We start from the raw sequence: 17,415 nt of genomic DNA, 5'->3' as shown, positions 1-17,415 counted from the left end.
GAAGCAGAAAAGATGCAACCAGGGACACTCTGAAGTGCAACCAAAGTATATAAAAGGATAACAAAGAAGGTGAGGTATCGGCCGGGCACCGTGGCTCATGCCTGTAAGTAATCCCAGCACTTTGGGAGGCTGAGGCAGGCAGATCACCTGCGGTCAAGAGATTGAGACCATCCTGGCCAACATGGTGAAACCCTGTCTCTACTAAAAATACAAAAATTAGCTGGGCGTGGTGGCGCGTGCCTGTAATCCCAGCTACTTGGGAGGCTGAGGCAGGAGAATCACTTGAACCCTGGAGGCAGAGGTTGCAGTGAGCCGAGATTGTGCCACTGCACTACAGCCTGGCAACAGAGTGAAACTCCATCAAAAAAAAAAAAAAAAAAAGGAAAGAAAAAACAGCGAGGTGTCACCAAATCTATGGGAAGAAATAATTTCAGCAAACAAAGAATGATACTATATCAAACTATGTGTATTGCTTGACTAAAATGAGAACTGGAAATTGAAAATTAAATACTTCATTATTGTTCAGTAGTGATTTCAGAAAATTAAATACTTCATTATTGTTCAGTAGTGATCTCAGAAAATTAAATGCTTCATTATTGTTCAGTAGTGACCTCAGTAAGAACAGTTGTGTGAGAATAGAAAGTGAGGAAATGAAAAAAGCGAATGTAGAAAAGTGTTTTGAGGAGATTGACTATAAAGGGCAAGAGAGACACAGTGGTAGCTGGAGGGAAATTAATATCCAAAGGGATTTTTGTTTTTGTTGTTTTAGATCAGCTTTATTATAGCATACAAATATACTTTTTGTCATAGTCCAAAAGATGGAAAAACATGGTTATGTAAAAAGAAAGTGAAAAACTGGAATGGGTGCTTTGTTTTATGCAAAAGGTGAGCAAGTGATGTAGTTTACAATTAAACTCCAGATAGGCTCATCCTATCTGGAGTAAGGTACAACCCATCTGTTGTATTGGGTTGATGAAAAAGAAATTTCTGTTTTTGCTACTATTTTTAATTGGTTTTTACCATTAAAAAGTGGCAAAAACCACAATTACTTTTGCACCAACCTAATAACTAGAGGAGACACCATATACAAATAGGTAGGATGGCATACTTGGTTCTACAATGTTATTTGCTTAGTATTCCTATTTTGTTAAAGAGCAAGAAACAAGATCATCTACTGAAATTGTGAGGAGTGAAGTGACACTGGAGATTTAGTGAGTTGAATGAAAGTATGAAAAATTATCTAGGCAATGGAGGATTGGCCAGGGAACTCTAGTCAGACTGTGGAGAGGTGCTGAAGGTCCACTTGAGATTTGTGGTTGTAACTTTACATTTACACAATTCTCCAAGTTGCTTTTCCCCATCTGTATTTACCTGCCCAATACAAAAATGGAATAGACAGAAATATTGATTTAATGAGGTTAGGAGACAGTCAATTATTGACCTTTCCCTGGTACTTAAAGCAATTTATACAACACTTCCTTTTCCTATTAACACTTTCAACATATGTAACTTTGACTAAATATAAACATATTATAGACTCAAACTTAATATTCTCTAGTCCTAATGAACATAAAAGTATGATGTTATATTCAAAATAAGTAGAGCTTAGGTGTCTTTGACTCTTCATATAACTCTAATAGCAGGGGAAATTTGAGAAATATCACAAGAATATTGTAATTTGCAAAGAACCTAGACAAGTCATTTAAATTATCTCAGATTCAGGCTCTTCGTTTGTACAATTATGTGTACCTACCTCTTTATACAGATACAGTTGAGTTTAAATAAAATATTACATATAAACACCTATATTGCTATAATTCACCATATAACCTAAAGGGTTATCATTGTCACAAGTTATTTTCAATTAACATAAAGTACAATTTTTATATTATCGGGCTTGGGGCATCTTGATACTTTTTTATGACACATTTCAGCTTCACAAGCTTTATACATTTTAGCTTTACAAGCTGAAAAAAACAAATCAACATAATGAAAGCATGCCTGGTTTTCATTTGTAAATGCTAAGAGAAAATAACCCAGAATTTAAACAGGAAATCCTTTCAGAAACTGTACCAAATCTACCAGAGACAAGAGGTGACAGTAAATACTGAGTCAAAATTACTAAGAATGATTTTAATGGTGTTAAAGTTTATTATGTACTGCTATTTTGAAAGGACAATAGAGAAAAGAATATGAAAGGAGACATTTATGAAAATCATCAGAATGTGGTCAAATGTCCAGCATAATTAATTGTTTTGTTACAATTATAGGATCAATATGCAGATAGTCATTGCATATTCATGTCTCACACCTATTACATAAAAGCTTATGGTGGAGTCAAAAATTCAATCATAATTATCTATGATTATGGTCATTGTTACATGATATGAATCATATGAAAATAGCTAAAGTCACAGACTAATCTTTTAACTCATTTCACGTTTCATGATTTTGGTCACAAGAAAATATAAATGACTAAGTAAAGGAATATAATTTAAATTCTGCAGAGGAGTTTTTGGCTCTTGAATTTTTAAGAACTGTTCCAAGTATAAGCTACTTCCATTGCCAGTGTGTTTACCTTTATTCAATCTGTGGTTATTTAGGTCATCGTTATTTGCATCCAATGTTTAGATGATTCCATTGATTTTTAGAACTCTATGAATCCCAAATTATGGTTCCATTATTTTCCTAAATATCTCTCAAGAAAACTGCCGCCTTTCTAACTGCAAATTGCAAGTGGTTTCTCAAGTCAAAATTCTAACTGAGGTGACAAGAATATTTGGCAGTCCCACCATTACCATGTACTCTATGACATTTCAGGAATACAAAACACGTTAGAAACATAAAAATGTGTTAGTACCTTTTTAGGTCTCTTTTTCACCTTTATTAATAGTGATAATGGGTCAAGCTACCTGAAGTCAATATTGATTCTCAGATGTGAATACTTACCTATTGCCTAAAAGATCCAGCTACTTCAGGATCAGGGTCTGCAGATACAGTTTCTCCAAATATTATACAATAAAAAGTATATGTTCTGCACCCTCCTCTTGCCCATTATTTATGTTTAACTGAAATAACCAACAAGATTTTATAAAGCTATTTCTTTCACCCCCTTCCTAGTCCTCTATAGAAAGACGGACATTAGGTTCTGTGTAGATCAAATGTTTGACATGAACTAAAAGAATCTTTCATGTATTATTAGCCCTACTGTTTAATTTGAAGTCATTTCTTTTGTTAGAAATTTGGTATTCCAAAAGCGAAGACATCATAGAAATCATCCATCAAGAACCTATTATATAGCCAACATTTGATACCGATATCTATATAATCAGTAACACAGGATTATACTTGGCAATTATATAAACTTTGAAGTTTCACAGATAATTTTTATTATTCCAAGATATGCATTCTGTAAATTCTTTTCCTGAAGATTTTTAAATGGACAATTTGGAATTTTGGGTAAACTTAAAAGACTTTAAAGCTCAAATTTTTGCACCTGTGCAGCCTTGTGTAAATTTTGGACACTGATAATTCCAATGTTTCTCAACCCACTTCTATACAGATAGCATTTTGTAAATATTTTTATAAAGTTTATCAACTTTGTAAGAGGTTACCAGTTCTCATATATAATAGCTTAGCTGCCAATCAAAGCATGTAGCTTGACCTAGCTTAAATAACAGTGTATATACCTAAATACTTGTCATGAGGTTCAATCTTGAACAAATGTTCAGCACTTATCAAAATATTTTTTAAAAGAAGTTATAATTATGCAATTATCTAAATGATCATATAGTTCATCAATAAATGCGTGACATTAGAACTTTTTAACACAACCTACTGTAAGAAATAAATACATTTATGTTAATGTAATAACCCACATCCATATACACAAAATGTAATCAAACAAATTTTAGGGGGAAAAACCCTTGTAATATATGAAACTCTGATAAATTCTATTCTACTCTATTTTAGAGAGCTGTCACCTGGGTCACTGTTTGGCCTTTTATAAAATTGACTTAACTGATGTATTTTTAATATCCATACTTTTGAAAATTTTAGCCTTAAAATAAACATGAGGCTTTTTAGATCAGAGAAAGATAAATTATTTACTTACAGAATATCTTAGCATAGACACTCAAACACTCTATTTTCCTCTTCAGACACCACCATGAGGGCATCTTAGCCTACAGGTACAAAGGAGATTTATACTATCCTGCAGGAAACCCTAAAATTGTGAAACTGGAATCTTATGTAGGAGCTGGTACATGGAGGTGTGGGACCTATGAGATCTTATACTCTGGATTTCAAACAAATATTCTTTCAGGGGAGGAGAGAAAGGTCTCTACCTCCTTCTAGGACAGAATGAAAATATTTGACTCCTGTGGAGATAGCAAAGGTTTAAATACTCCTTCAATGGGAAAAGACAGCATATGCCTCCACCACAAAGGGCATCAGTAGTAACAGAATGTGAAAACCAAATGGGTATGGAAAAAAAGGAGACATCTTCTAATTTTAAAAGTTCCAAGTCTTGCTCATTATTCACTAGTCCTTTAGCCCAGGTTGTTAGTAATTTTGCTCAGAGAGCCCTAATCATGCAGGAACATGAAGTATTTTTCTTATATTGACTGAATTACTTTTAGGTTTTCTTTCATGGGTTGTCCCATATCAAGTGGCATGATAAAGAAAAGCCCTAAAGAAAGTGTGAAAGGATGTATAGTCATGTGTTGAAGACTTTGTCCAGTGCACACCATCCTCTTTGTGAATCACAAGGGATTTTTCTCTGGTGTCAGTATTAAGAGTAGTTATGCTCCACATCAGTTAACTTTTTGTTTAAGTGGGTTTGAAATTCTTAGTACAAAACACAAATAGAATAATACAATCTGTAAAATGAATCACAGAGGCAAATTCATGGTCCTTTTTCAGTTGGTGTGTAATACCTTGGCACTCATTTTCTCTTCTAACGTTTTTACATTCATTGACTACTTTTTTTTTTTTTTTTTTTTTTTGAGACACAGTCTCACTCTGTCGCCCAGGCTGGAGTGCAGTGGCACGATCTTGGCTCACTGCAAGCTCTGCCTCCTGGGTTCCCGCCATTCTCCTGCCTCAGCCTCCCGAGTAGCTGGGACTACAGGCGCCCGCCACCACACCTGGATAATTTTTGTATTTTCAGTAGAGACAGGGTTTCACTGTGGTCTCGATCTCCTGACCTCGTGATCTGCCCGCCTCAACCTCCCAAAGTGCTGGGATTAGAGGCGTGAGCCACTGTGCCCAGCCTCATTGACTACTTTTTTGTAAATTTATAATCATCTTGTTCAGATATCTATATTTCTAAAAAACACTGTGATATATATGTCCATGTATATATATGCATATATACATGTGTGTGTATATCTATATCTATATCTATATATATATATATATGTATACTGGTAACTCACTTTGAATACTTTGGTAATAAGGATTGAAAACATTAATACGTTAAATCACCAAAATGGACCTACCACTTATTGAACATTTATTGTGCTAGGACCTTTACATGTGTTATCTCGCTTTTATTTTCCAATAATTCTGCTGGATACGTATTGTACTTGCCCAGCAGGTTCTTCTTTCTTGCTTCACAGATAAAACCAATGCACTGAGACAGTGGTATTGCAATAGAGAAAGAGTTTGATAGAGAAAGAGTTCAATAGAGAAAGAGTTTAATAACTGCAGGGCCAGCAAAGTGGAAGGATGGAAGTTTATTTCTCAAATCAGCCTTCCTGAAAACTCTGAGGCTAGGGGTTTTCAAATATAATTTGGTAGACAGGGAGCTAGGGAATGGGGCTACTTCCCTAACCCCCTGCCTACCAAATTATACTTGGTCGAGTCAGGGATGTTATCACAGGAGATCAAAGCTGTATTCTTGTGCTAAGTCATTTCCTGGGTGGGGATCCCAAGACCAGATAAGGCGGTTTCTTGGTGTGGGTTATCAGCCCAGGTGATCCCAGCTGGTCCATTAGAATGCAGGGATTAAAAAATACCTGAAGCACAAATCTTAGGGTTTACAATAGTGATGTGATCTTTAGGAGTAATTGCAGAGGCTAAAAATATTGTGTCCTCTGTCTATATGACTCCTAAACTATAATTCTAACCTTGTGACTAATTTGTTAGTTTTAGAAAGGTTGATTCAGTTCTTGAGCAAGGACAAGGTTAGTTTTGGGAAGGGACTGTTATCATTGTTGTTTTAAAGTTAAACTATAAACTAAATTTCTCCCATAGTTAGCTTGGCCTACACTGAGGAAGCAACATGGAGTCAGGTTCAATTTTTCTCACTGTTATAATTTTTGCAAAGGCAATTTCAGTATTATTATGTCTAGTAAGTATATACAGAAACAGTAGCTTACTGATGGATGGGGAGAACTAACTCTAAGCAATAGAGTTTTAGATGAGACCTGGCTACTCATCTATAGCCAACATGTATGTTTCTTTCCACATGTATGTTTCTTTCCACAAGTTCTTGTTGGCTGTCTCGATACAATTCATAGCACTATAAGAATGGCAAAATGCACACAGGATAGTGATAAGAAATCAGATTCATAATTTTTTTGCATACAGAGAATATGGCATAAAAATGATGCATCTATAGATATTACGTATTCAGGACTATCTCGAGGACTAGTTGACAAAAACTCAGTATAGTGGAAGGTTTTTTACTTAAAAGTTACATTCCTACATGGTGAAAATTAGGTTCAGGTAAAAATCTGTAGTGAGCTTGAAAGAAAGGAGTTGACTTGAAAATTTGTTATCATAATTTATACTTATTTTTATAATTATTAAATATTTAAATATTTTTAAGTGAGCCACCATTAGTACTCTTGCCAAAATAATGGGCATTAAGAGAAAATCTAAAAATATAAATTAAAAAACTCTATTTTGTTCTCATTTGCTTTAATTATACAATGAATACTTTGTTTATTGCAAAAGAGGAGCCATGATTAACAAAATTTAGATTTCTTACAAATGTAATTAATTATATGAAATACTGTGACAGATTTTAAACATCAGAGAAAAAACATATAGAAATACAAGATTCCACAAACATTACTTATGTATGCAAAAATAAATATAATGCAAAAGCCTCCTTTGAGATGAATGTTGTACGTGAATTGAACAGGTTCTGGAATCATAAAATGAATCTGGCCATGAGAACGCTACGGAAAGCTTAATTGTGCAAGAGCCTCATCTGCTCCTCTAAAATCCACCATTGCATTTACCTTGAGTCTGTGCTTCCCAAAGGTTGTTCCAGGCAGTGACTGAATTGGCAAGGACTCTATGACAGTCCTCATTCCTAGGAGACAGGAGAGTCCTCTCAAAGCTGACTTGGCATAAATATACTTGTGGCCTTTTTAAATCTTCCTCAGACTTTATGGTAGTCATGGATGCTGCTCCCCTACCTCCCCTTAACATCCCTTTTACTTAGAGCCAGACTTGTTCACCATCTGATGGCTCTCCCAGTCTAATCAGCTCTCTCTCCTCTGTCTTTCACACAGGGACTTCCACCAATACAAGTGTTGAGCATTTTTAATCCCATCTTGGCATCTGCTTTTGGGAGGACCTGGTCTAACAGAATTTCTTAAAGTTTAGACTAAAGTTGCCATGGTCTTTGCTATTTAATCTTTGTAGATATTTTTCCAAGAAATTTAAAAATGCATTTACTATATGGACACATGGCATAATATTTTTTATTGTCATTTCAACATGTGTGAATGTTACCAAAAGATTCTATAGGAAGAATTTCTGGAGAGTGTTATGCTCTATGGCAACTACTTCAATGGTCCTTAGCCTCATTTCTTCAGAATTAAGAGACAGAATATTCTTTTTCAATAATTTCGATTAACTTTTCTATAAGTTTGTTTTGATTTATTTTTAACTACCAGTAATTTCCCCTGAAATAATTGCCCTCAGGAAAAAAAATACCTGGCATAATGTCAAATGATAAAGTGGTTATCTCAAGAAATTAGTTCATTGACATTTAATCCTACATATTCCTAGGCATTTCAGAGACTAACAGTGTGTTTGTTTGCAATTGTGAGTTGCCAAGTGTGATAAGTTCTTACAATCAAAACTTACAACGTATTTTGGTTTATACATATATACATAGATGAATCATTTGTGTGTGTGTGTGTGTGTGTGTGTGTGTGTGTGTGTATATATATATCCCTATTTCTTAGGGAGAAAAATAAGACATTAAAAAAGAATAAGGAATTGCCTGTAATCCCAGCATTTTGGGAGGCAGGTGGATCACAAGGTCAGGAGATCGAGACCATCCTGGCTAACACGGTGAAACCCCATCTCAACTAAAAATACAAAAAAAGAAAATTAGCCAGGCATGGTGGCGGGTGTCTGTCTGTAGTTCCAGCTGCTTGGGAGGCTGAGGCAGGAGAATGGTGTGAACCCAGGAGGCGGAGCTTGCAGTAAGCGGAAATTGTGTCACTGCACTCCAGCCTGGGTAACAAAGAGACTCTGTCTCAAAAAAAAAAAAAAAAAAAAAAAAAAAAAAAAAAAAGAATAAGGAGTGCTAGGGATGATGAGTATTTATAATGTTAAATAGAATGATCATCGCCAATAAAAGGTTATATTTCAACAAAAATCTCAAAAAAGTGAAGAGGAGGTAATGCTGCATTTAGGAGAAGCATAGCTAAAAGGAAACACAATTTAAAAACTTTGAGACAGAGCCCGCCTACTTTGTATAATGCGCAACAGGATATCAGTGTGGCCAGAGTGGGGTGAGTATGGTTAACACAGGGAAGTAACACAAGTAAGAATGGATAGAAAAGGGTTACTTGACTATTAATGTTTCTTAGAACATTACAGCTTTCTTCCTGCATTAGAAACAAGTCCTAGTTTAAACAGAAAGTGTGGCCTTTTGGGACTCCCAGCATCCTCACTTACTGTATTGTATGTTGTAGATGCAGCACGCTTACACTGCACTGACAATGAGTGTGACTGGGCTCCTATGTATCATGAGTCCACTGGAATTCTATGCTTATGGTGCATTGCAAATGCTATGTATAAATGAGGTGTTAAAACATGGTAGACATTTATGTTGCATGTATATCCTTAGCTTATGTGCATGCTTCATTGTCCCATTGGACTCTGCTTACAAAACGCAAGCCCAAAATAAAACTGTAAAGAATTTCAGAACTGTGATAGCAGATCTTTCAACTGATATGAAACCCTTTTGAGTATGGGAGCCCTGTGCAACTGTGTAGCTTGTATACCCATAAAGCAAACCTTGATCACAAAGATCACTTAATTACTGAGAATATACTCAAGTACCACCTCATAGGACTGGAAAGTCTCTACACTACATAAGCCTAAAGTAAATGTGAATGGCATGGCCTCAACATGGGCAATCTATCCTGGACGCAAGCAGAAAGATCAGTCAGGAAGTAGTTTCAGTAATGAAGCAGAGAGTGATTGGGCTGACATAGTGACAGTGAATATGTTAAGAAATATCAAATTCTAATTAGATTTTGAAGGTATATTTGTCCATTCTCATGGTGCTAATAAAAACATAAGCAGAACTGGGTGATTTATAAAGAAAAGAGGTTTAAGTGACAGCATGGCTGGGGAGGCCCAGGAAACTTACACTCATGGCAGAAGGGGAAGCAAACATGACCTTCTTCTCATGGTGGTAGCAAGAAGTGCCGAGTGAAGGGGGGAAAAGCCCCTTAGGAAACCATCAGATCTCGTGAGAACTCACTCACTATCATGAGAACAGCATGGGAGTAACCACCCCCATGATTCAGTTACCTCTACTGGGTCCGTTCCAGGACACATGGGGATTATGGGAGCTACAATTCAAGATGAGGTCTGGGTGGGGAAAGAGTCAAACCATATCAAAAAGTAAGCCCAATGAAATTTGCCACAATATTAGGTGTGGAGTGTGAGAAAAAGAGGAGGGTCCAGGGTGAGAACAACTGCAATCTTTTGGGCCTTAGCAACTTGAAAGTAGAATTTACGTATTTTGAGATTGAGAAGACTGGTAGAAACAAGTTGCATATAGAAACATCAAGATTTCAGTTTTGAACATGTCATTTATGATGTTATTAGTCATCAGTAAGAAGTAATTAGTCACCAAAGTGGAGCTTTGAATAGGTAGTTGAATATATGAGTCTGAGTTTCACAGATACTAAAGCACATTAAATAAATTTGAGGAACATCTTGAAGGTAATTTAAAGTTCTTACTTAAATTGAACCTCTGATTTGATTTCTTTTAAAATTACAGGGAACCCTTGGCTTTGAGGGACACATCAACAGATATATGGAACTTGCAAAATACTTCTATAAGGTTTTAAAGAGAAAAGATAACTTTAAGCTTCTGTTTGATGCAGAGGTAAGGAGGACTCTTAGCTTTTTATTTTTTAATTAATTTTTGAGATAATTTAATGGATCTCTATTTTCTTTTCTGAGTATTTTTATCTGAATCTACTACTTATCTCATGTGTTGGGAGAACCTTATGGGTACACTTAATTATTGTAAGTATTTTATTTTACCTGAGTTCATATAAGTTAGGTTTTAAAACATTTTTAATTTCTTTGTCTTATAAGCAAAGAGTCCAAAAGACTACGTTAATAAGTACATTCAATTTTTACATTTTTAAAACAATGAAACTGTTTGCTTTTAACTGTGTTTCCGGGCATCTCTGGCACTAAATAAAATGTAATTTAATTGTTCTTAGTTTTTTTGTTTGTTTGTTTGTTTTGTATCTTAGAGTAGGCAATTGCATTTCTAGACAGTAGATAAGAGAAGGTAGGCTTTAAATTATAATAATCTTTGGTACATTGTTATCAAGTCACTAAGCTGATATTAATGACAGATTTGAGAATTTTGCTAGCATTACATTGTATATCAATCTTTAAGGCTCAGTAAACCTTCTACTGGCACACAGTAAATCGTTCTAATAAGAGTACCTATTAAGAAACAAAGGTACCTTGTCTATCTTCTAAATTGTCTCGCTCTATGTTATTATCTTAATATTTGCTTATTCCTCTGCTTTAAGTGGAAACTAAACTTTGTTTTTAATACTACACACAATCTGACAGTTTAATTTCCTCTCTGAAATAAGCTTTGATAGCTCACTTAAGTTCCCTTTCATCCTTTGTCTATGTGAATGACACTCAGTCATCTAAGCCAGAAACCTTGAATTCATCTTGAAAGCCTGACGTTGGTCATCATGCTGATGAATTCTCTCCCTTGAAGCTTTTGGAAATGGAAGCACTCCTATCTACACTACAGCTAGGCCTTCAGTGAAGTCCTTTTCATTCTCTCCTGAATGATGAGAACATTCTATTTACTAATATTCTCCTATCTTCAATAATATTTCCCTCGAAATCAGTTATCTTTACTTCAACTTGAGTGATCTTTCTCAAATACAAAACTGATGCTCTCATTATTTGTTTAAAATAGTTGAAGTAATGGTCATGGCATGGATGAATGGAAATTTGAAGGAATTCATAAACCAGAATATGGGGAAGATGATCACACACATATGAAAATCCTCAAGAATTATGATGGGAGAGTTTATTGGAGAAACAAGCAGATCCCATGCCAGACTAGGCCCTCTCTGAGGAAAGTAGCTACTTCTTTTATCTCTGCATCCAGGCCCTGGCATGTGCTAAGCACAGGAGAAAACCTTTATTTAAATACATAAACATTAAGTGAAATAAATTAAAGTACTTCTGAAATAATAAAGTCACTAAAGAATTAAGTGGAGTTTTTATGGATACTTGTAAAGTATTTTTCTTTGATTTAGCCTGAGTCCACCAATGTCTGCTTCTGGTATTTCCCAGCAAGGCTTAAACGTATTCCAAAAGGTTTTCAAAGACATCAAGAACTCCAAAAGGTAAGGGTTTGTTTTTTTTAAATATTTGGTATGTGGTATTTTTATTTCTAATTTTAATATTGACTTTTAATGAGTCTATTTAGTTTGGTTAGTGGATTGGTGGTCATATGATTCCAAGCTACTGGTTTAATAATTATATGGGACTCACTGATTAATGGGTTGATAACTCAACCCATTAGTCATTTTGAAATTAATCCAGTCATTAGTTATGTATCGAAAAAATATTTCAATGCCTAATATGCAATCAGCTGAAATTCATACCCTTTGGTTAATGTATTCATTAGTTAATATTTCCCAGGTGTGCCAGTAGGAGTTGAAACTTAAAAAATGAATAAGACAGAATCCTTGTCCTTAGTTGGCTTGAAAGATTAGTAGGAGAGAATAAAAAGTATAGATAACTACAATTCCAAAGAAAAACAGACGAGACACTTCATGAAATGTTATCAATTTTAAAATATTTATCATAAATTGAGCAAGAATCTGATAGATATTTTATTATAGATCCATTAACAATACTGAAAAGAATTCAAATGAATGTCATAGAATGAGAATATTTCATCTGATTGTCTTATTTAAAGTGGACATTATCACCACTGTATGCTATTTAGCCATATATTTAATATGAGCTTTTGCCTAATCTTAAGCATGTATCATAATACTTATTTTATAATATTACCACCACTTTCTGAATTAGCTGATAGTTCAACCACGTATTTTACATAATTTGAGTTGCCCTAAGGTAAGTTGAAAAAAAATTGTCTGACATTAATGTTTAAGGCCATCAAAATTTTCTATCATCATTAGTAAGTTTCAATGGGCTTGTAAGAGAAAATGGAGTTTTCGTTTTCCTTTTTGCTTTTCACAGCACTGTTATGTAAATATGTTATGGTTTGAGGCAAGGACAAAGTGAAGCTCTTTTTTTTTTTTTCCTAAGCATATACATGTCACCTTCCACTAGGGTAGCTACCACCAACTGAGTTAGCCAGAAGCAAGGTGGCTTCTAGATGCACACCCAAACCACTCAGCCTCTTAGAGTTCTACACGTGTTCCTGACTGGAGGGCAAGCCAAGACTATTAAACAATTTCTCACAATATTACAGACACTAAAAAATACCCAAGATGGTATTGTTATATTGAATAAAATATTAATTAGAGAAGGAAACCAAATAAAATTCCTGACTCTTGAATGATAGAATTGTGTGTGTGTGTGTGTGTATATATATAATTGTATGTGTGTATATATTTACACATGCATAAATATGTATATTTGCTTCTGCACTGCCATCAGTCTTATAGGAAAGTTAAATATGGATAGCATTTGTAACATTTAAAGGTAAATTGTTTGCAGATTGCATACTTATAGAACACCATCTTTGGCTTTTCTGAGTGTTGGTGTCACTTTGCCCTATAATAGTAGCCAAAGTTATTTTAATGTGCTCTAACACTACCTGCATGATGCCATTTTAGGAGCTGAACAAGACAAATAGAGCTTGTCTCTATGAAATTTACAAAGAAACTATATTTGCCACAAAATAGTGACCTTGTAGGAAAACTCAAGATATACAATAATGATTCAAATAATGCAAATAATACTAAAACATGATAATATTTTTCCATTCTCTATTTCATTTTACCTCTTTCCCAGGTACTTCTACTTGAATTGTCATATAACTATAAGGAAATGGCACATGCCTTTCTCTAATGCAGTCTAGCAAGTTTATATTACTTTATGGTTGGTAATTGTAAATCATGGGGTAATGAGAGTTGCAATATGAATACAGAATATGCTGCATTTTTTTGTACTAAGCTACTTCTTAAAAATTATCTCTGATGGTTTTGAATTGCCTACAATTTACTTGAAGCTAATGACAGTTATGTAGCCATCTGGAATATGGAAGAGTATTTGCTTGTAAAACTTCTTTATAATAATATTTACATTTACACACAGATTGCTCCAAAGATTAAAGCACAGATGATGATGGAAGGCACAGTCATGATAAGCTACCAGCCACGTGGAGACAAAGTAAATTTTTTTCGAATGGTTTTCTCTAATCCTGCCACAAGACGAAAAAATGTTGACTATCTTATTGATGAAATTGAAAGGCTTGGGAAGGATTTTTCATACTTCAGTGTGAACTTGAATATCCCATGTAAACATCAACTTTAAAATTCTATTCCTAAAGATAGTAAGAAAGGAATACTGAAAATGTTATAAAAATGTTACAAATAAGAACTTTTAATTATTATTGTATGCTATGTAAGATGAAAGAGAATCCAGTTTATATACATGCACACACATTTGTTCATGTATTTGTTATTTGCTATAATTCAATACATATTTAGCACCTGTTAAATGTTAGATACTTTCTTGGTGTGCTTAGGATACATCAGTAAATAGGAGACAAAAACCTCTCGTCTTGAGAAGAGAAATTCCATTGTGGACATTTAATACCTTAACATGTATTTTATGTGCTTGATAAAACATATAAGATGTTTCTCTTTGTTAAACAAACAATTATGATGTATAAATGTTCTTTATTTTGGATCAGAGAGAGGGAAGGGAATAACTGGGCTGACATATTTGCCTTTTAATCCTTGCATTTTTATTTAGAAGTGACTATAGCTTTTATCAAGCTCCTAATTTAACTCACTTTTGTCTGCAACATCATTTTAATGTCACGAAAGATCAACTGCGGTGACACCCTTTTGTAATTATCCAAAAATACATTAACCATAGCTAACATCACATGAACACTTCTCATGTATCACATGGTTTCCTAACTTGCTAACCTAAGTTACATGGTCTCATTTAATTCTCGATTGACATTATGATTTAAATGATTTATTGTCTCCATTTCATGAATGTGAAGATTAAGGCTTAAAGATTAAATAATGTGTCTAACATCATGCTGTTAAGTAATACAATCAAAATCTGAAGCTAGCTAGGTTTCTTAAGGGTGGATGGCAAAAAAAATCTGCCAAACGCTTTGCTGCAATTCATGGACGCCACCTACCAGCTGAGCTGTTTGTCAAATCACTGGACTTAAGCAGCTCTGTTTTCTTTTCTCTTAAAGTAGAAATAATAATAATCACTATCTCACAGGACCATTCTCAGGATAAAATGAAATAATTAGGCTAATTGTGTTCATTTTTCATATTTAAAATTTGACTACATTAGTCAGAAATGTTTTATATATAATATAGTATTATAATAATATATAATATAGTATATGTAATTATAATATAGTATAATTATATATACAATTAATATATATTATGTATGATATATATAATTAATAATTTATGATTATATATAACTATCAATAATCATATATGTAATTTCATTTTATGTAAATATTTTAAAAATATAATATACAAAATATATATTATGCATAATTATATATTATATATAAATATATATTATACACTATATATACTATCCACTATAAAATTAGTATATTATTAAATATATAATGTATAATAAAATTATATTTATATATAGTATATGTAAAATAGAGTATATATTAAATTTATATATAATATAAAATATAGAATATATTATGTATAAATATATAAAATATATAATTTTATATTTCTATATATTATATAATTTATAACATAAATTATATATAATATATAAATATATTTTTATTGTATATATATCATATATACTCTATAGTACATATATAGTGTAAATTGTATTTATAATGTATATAATATAGTATATATAATGTAATATAGTATATATGACATGTATATAAATTATATACAAATATATATTTATAAATACATTATATATATTTTATGATATATATGTAATATTAGATATATATAATATGTTATATATAATAAATATATTTATATTATAATAAAACATATAATAACTAATTAAAAATACATATAATGTATTTTATAATTATAAACATATATTTTATTTATATATAATTTATATGTATTATATAAAATAGGTATTTTATATAAAATTTTTATAAAATAAAAAAAATTTATATAAAATACCTATTTTATATATTATATAAGATATAATATAGAGAGAGTATATATACATATATACTCTATTATACATTATAATAGCATATACATTATACTGTGTATGGTACAGTATATATTATATGTAATTTATACTATAATTATATATAAAACATAATTATACATAATACACATTTTATATATTTAAATTTATTTACATTTATAGTGAATAATATATAATATATATTTATTAGATATTGTATAATTATTACATAAATATACAATATAAAAATTATATTTTTATAGTTATATGTAAATCATATATATATTATATATCTATATATTATATAATATACAATGTATCTATAATATATACATATATATCTATATGTAATTATATGTTGATTATATAAACATATAATTAATACATAATTAATATCTATACTATATATGATATATACAATATATCTATTTGATCATATATCTACATAATTATATATAATTATATATTAGATTATGTTATATATTACATATTTATGTTATATAATATAAACAACATATGCTTTACATATAATATATTGTAAAATACAGAGATTATGAATTTGTCACTTGAAACATGTTTCAAATAATTCAACAAAACTAAAAAAATAGACATTTTAAAATTATACTTTGGTTCTAGGTTCTATAATTTTGTTTCTAAAGTGCAAAGAATGTCACTTCTGTGATAAAATGACCAGAGTTTATCAGCAAATGTGATATTAATCTAGGAGGAAGGGACATATTTTTGTCAAGTAAAGAAATTTTATAAGAATTTTAGCCATGAATTATTTTTGATTCAGAGTCAAGTTGCCTGCATTAACATATCCTGTAAACTCAGCGTCTACCTTTCTAATAGTAAAAATAAAGGTCTTTTTTTGTGCATCCTACTCCCTGTATTTACCAATATAAAGAGATATTTGGAGAAATCTATGAGAGACTGGAAGGTTTATGGAGACAGCAAGAAATACATTTGGATCAAAACAATGGATGTTACATTTGCTGAGCTGGGTCCTGTGTTCCCAGGCAGACCAAATCATCTGCAGCAGAGAGCTCACAATACAAACAGTAATTGAACTGTTAGCTTCGAGATTCTCTCCTGGCAACCCTGAAATTCTGTTTGGGGCCATATTACCACTGCTGTGCCTTGGTAGCATTTTATAACACATTCAATCTTTCACAGATAGTACACTCAGTAGTTCCAAGTCTCAGTTCTCTTATTCTCATCCCTCAAATCATTTAGAGCTAAATAGAAATGGAAGTGAAGCTGTATCCAAATTATCCTTTGCTTAGTCAAGAGCTGGGGGGACATAGTGCAGACTTTATGTTAATTATCTTTGCCCAGATCACACATCTCAGGGAATAATTGACATAATTAAAAGTGCTATAACATCATTCAACATCGTTAACTGTAGCACATGCACTCCACTTCAGTGATTTATGGATAAGTTTGAAAATCAACATTATTCAGTCTTTCAAAATCCTATGGATTATTGCATAATTA

Source organism: Macaca fascicularis, chromosome 18 (assembly GCF_037993035.2).
Source record: "Macaca fascicularis isolate 582-1 chromosome 18, T2T-MFA8v1.1".
NCBI classification, from domain to species: Eukaryota; Metazoa; Chordata; class Mammalia; order Primates; family Cercopithecidae; genus Macaca; species Macaca fascicularis.
Note: the sequence above shows the minus strand (reverse complement) of the source record.